Raw genomic sequence first — 4,312 nt, 5'->3', positions numbered from 1 at the left:
CTGGTCACAGTGTTTGTTTTTAACTTCAGGAAATCTGTGAGCTTCCCAGGGCAGAGCTGAGGAGGGGGTGGATTTCCTATTGACACACGGAAGCTTTCACTCCCTTTTTATTCTTATGCTTTCAGGAAATTTAAAAAATAGCAAAACAGAATATTTCTGGCCCATCTTTGAGGCAGCCTGCAGAGTTCCAGAAAGGGCCTTTGAAAGCAGGCTATATAGGGTGGATTCCAACACAAAACCTTATTTCACAGAGCTGATGTGTGCAAAGAATGTGGGCCCTGGGAGTAATGTGAAGCTTTTGGCTTGAAGAAAAGAGAATGTCTTTTAAACAGAAGAGTTCTAGACCTTTAGGTCACTTAGGCCTTTCCAGTAAGGACAACTTTCTCCGAGGGATCTCTTTCCTTCCCGAGGATGCTTGACATGACCCAGCATCTGCTCACTTGCTGTACCAAATGCCCCAGGACTTTTGCTGCACCTCTTGACAAGTGAAGTGAGCAGGCCTGGCCTGAAGCCACAAGGTCGGTTAGGTTGAACGAGGGCCCCTCCTCCTCAAAAGCCCCAGCCCCTCTCTCTGCCTTGTCAAAGCACAGCCTGGCAGTCCAGTGGTTAGTACTCTGCACTTCCACTGCAGGGGGGCACGAGTTCAATCCCTCGTTCAGGAACTAAGATCCTGCAGGCCATGATGCATGACCAAAAAAAAAAAGCACAGCCTGGGTTGAGAACGTGGTTTGTAATCAAACCAGCCAGCACTGGTTTGTTTGTAATCACGGGTGTCATCAGAATCCCATGGAGAGCTAGGTCAAATGCCCAGACCCCACCTTGAACCTACACGGCAACCAGGTAAGGCTCTATTTCTAAAGCGCCCCCAAGTGACTGATGACACCCCTGGCTGAGGATGGCTCTTCACCTCCTTTCCAAATGGAAAGTGAAAGAAAACCCAAGTGGACTGCTTTACCTGCAAAACTGTTGGGAGAAAGGCCTGGTAGAAGCCGACCAGCCTGCTTGGGATCTATGGTCCAAGCGGCACCTGCCACACCACAGACATCCGTGAGTACACCCACACTTAACGCTAGTGGTAGGAGAAGCAGAGAGGGGATGGGGGAGGCAAAGCTGGTGAGCGCTCCTTTCTAGCAGGTCACGCATGGGTATCACCGGGGCACAGGTTCCTGGGCCACACTGCAGACTTCAGTGGAATCTCTAGGAGTCAGGAACAGGAATCTGCTTTCTGCCGCGTTTCCCAGGTGATGCTGGAAGCCCAAGAACCCCTGATACTGGAGGACTAGGGAAGGCCTCACGGTAGGGCGCTGCCAGATGCTGTTTCTAAAAGATGAGCAGGACTGACCAGGCAAAGCATTTCAGCCAGAACCATGGAGTGAGGGCAGGAAAGCACCGTAGACATAGGCAACATTTAAGTAGCACGTACTGTGTACCAAGCACCCTTCCAGAGCGGGGTTGGTGGCAGCTGTGGCAGCAGGGAATGACTGTCCTGGAAGTTCTAACTTAAGTCACTCGGCAGACTGGGATTCAGAACATCCTCATGCCCTGTCTGGTCTCCGCCTCACGGGATAGAGCAGGAAAGTTGTTTGGTTTGACCACAAGCAGAGAGCCAAGAGCCATGCAGTAACGGAAGTGTGGGCCTTCGGCTCACCTCACCACGGCCCCCCACTTTGCCCTCCCCGGACTTGCCCCCTCCCTCTACCCTGGAGGGACATCTTTCAAAGTTAACATTTTTCCTTGCCATCCAAAGATAGCTTGTTTTTCTAACTTGTGTGTCTGTTCTTTTTAAAAACAAAACCAATACAGTCATGATAAAAAAATTCAACCACAGAAAAATTAAGTAACAGATAAAAGCTCCCACTCCTGAATTCTCAGCCCATTCCCCCATTAATCAGTAGGAAGTATCTTGTTTTTCCTTCCAAAATGTTTCTATATATGTACGTATCACGTGCGTGGCTGCATCCCTTTAGTTCTTTTTTACATAAATTGCACCATACCATCTCACTTTTCTTGGACATCTTTTTGGAACATTTGGCTCTACCTTATTGTTTAAAATAGCTGCTTGCTATCTCCCTGTGTGATAGATGTACCGTAATTTACCCACCCTTCCCCGAGGGACACTTAAGGTGTCTCCACTTTTTTTGCTGTTTAAACAACACTGCAGTGAACATCTCTGTGTGTAAAACCTGCTTTGAAGTGATCCTCTCCTGGTAATCGCTATATTCTGTACTCACCAACTGGCTATATATGGATTCACCACCAAGCATCTTAACATAACAATAAGAATAATCCCTTTATTCTGGGATTTATTCGATCATCATGACTCTGGAGTGAGGAAAAGCCATTTTTAACCAAGTACTGAACAACACAGCTTGTGTTCCACCCTGGGTCAGATGCTATGTGGGGAACAGAAATATAAGACAAGGAGAGGGCTCTTGTCCCCAGTGAACGGGATCTATTAGGAAGACAAGACCAATGGCCACAAAATAAGCCAGAGAACAATGAAGACTGGTAAGTAATTGAAAGGGAAACGATGTGGCTCTGAGGCCTGCATGGCGACAGGGGTGTGTGAGCTGCCGGACCAGCTTTGGGATTGAGCTGTAAGTTTCTGTGTCATGCATACACCCTTCATACCGTCATTCATCCAATCACATATTCATGTATTTGCCCCTTCACAAAATACTTGGTGAGTGGCTATCACTTTCTATATGTCAGGCACTGTGCCAGCTCCTAGGAAAACAAAGTTCACGTGAGACACTTTGTCCTTATATACAGGAAAATGTGAAGAGCCTCCCCAAAGAAAATCTAATCAACACGATTGTCGTTCTGTCACCAAATGCCTGTGTTAAATTCATCTGAGCCCAGGGCTGGCTTATTTCCTCCTGCACAATGTAGAACCCTGCTCTAGAGGTGAGAGTGGCATTTTCTATCCCTTTGGTGTTCCTCTACAGCCCCGGAAAGAAAACAGAAAATAAAACTGTCAACAACAAACTCCCAGCAAAATGGAACCACATAAACCTCAGAGGTGTTCAAAGGTATTACTTCTTTTTTCGAGGGGAAAAGGTTAGGTCATAAAAGTGCAAGATGAGAGGGCTCCAGACTCCTCCGGGATAAGTGGTCCACACGTCTTCCTCTAGGCTTCCACGGGCTAGCCAGGTGATGTCCCAGCAGAAGCGGCAATCTCAGGAGATTGCAAGTGCTCTCTGATGCCCGCTCCCCAAGGCCCAACTCCTTCCCTGGTTTCCTGCTCTGCTCCTTGCCCTCCCTGCGCAGGAGGCTGTGGTTCTGGTTCCCAAAGGCCCCGGGACCAGAGCCAGGCTGGCTCTCGGAGGGCCCACCAGAGGGCTTGCCGGAAGCCCCACTGCCTCAGGGGTGGCACAACCTACCACATCAAAGAGGAGTGTTAAGGTGACCGGCCCAGAGGAGGGGGCATGAGGACAGCTGCTGTGCCCCAGCCCGTTCCCTGGGAAGCTCAGGCCCCTCCCTCTCATTTGGGCTGGGAAACACCTCCTGTTGCCCCTCTACTTAGAAGGCCGGAACTCTGCTGAGCTGCACTTCCGCGACTGTCTTCCACCCACCCCTTCAGCTCAGCACCAACACAGCTGCTTTGGAGCTGCGGCTGCTGGCTGCTGTGAACACTTGAGGTTTCTGCTCAGACGTGCTGAGACCTAGGCAGGTGGAGGCTGCCCCTCCTTCTTTCCTCCTAAGAGAGCTGAGACTGACATCTGAGTTCTCAGCATCCTCACATCCGTTGACCTGTGTCACCCCCTGATCCTAGCACTGAAGGCTTCAATGTAATAAACATATGTTGAAAACCTTAAAAAAAAAGTGTGAGATGAGATTTTCAGGACAGGGGCGGGGTAGGGAGTTGGGAAGAATTCAGTCCTTTCTATTTCTTTAAAACCCACCGATCAGTAAGGTTTCTCTTAGGGTAACTTTGTTTAAAATAGAAATAGAAAGCAAAGACCCACTTCCTGCCACTTCTCACAAGGCACCCTTGGGCCTGTCTTCCCAACTGGCCAGAGATGACTCACACAGCCACCCCCGGCCTCATTGCTCACCTATTCCTGCAGAGAACTGAGCTGTGTTAGACCAAAGTCTCCTGGGACAGTGGCTGGGCCTCCAAAGGCAGATATTGGCCCTGGGTCTCTCCCAAAAGGCATGGCTAGTGCTGAGTCAGCCCCCCAGGAGTTGAACTTCAGGTCAGCCCCGAGATCTCCCAGCCAGAGATGAGGAATCAGCCCATACATACTCCGCGATTGCTGACACCCCAGGAATCAGGGCCAACGGATGCAGCAGCAGAAACCTTAAGCGG

Source organism: Orcinus orca, chromosome 14 (genome assembly GCF_937001465.1).
Source record: "Orcinus orca chromosome 14, mOrcOrc1.1, whole genome shotgun sequence".
NCBI lineage: Eukaryota > Metazoa > Chordata > Mammalia > Artiodactyla > Delphinidae > Orcinus > Orcinus orca.
This window is presented reverse-complemented; position numbering follows the sequence as displayed.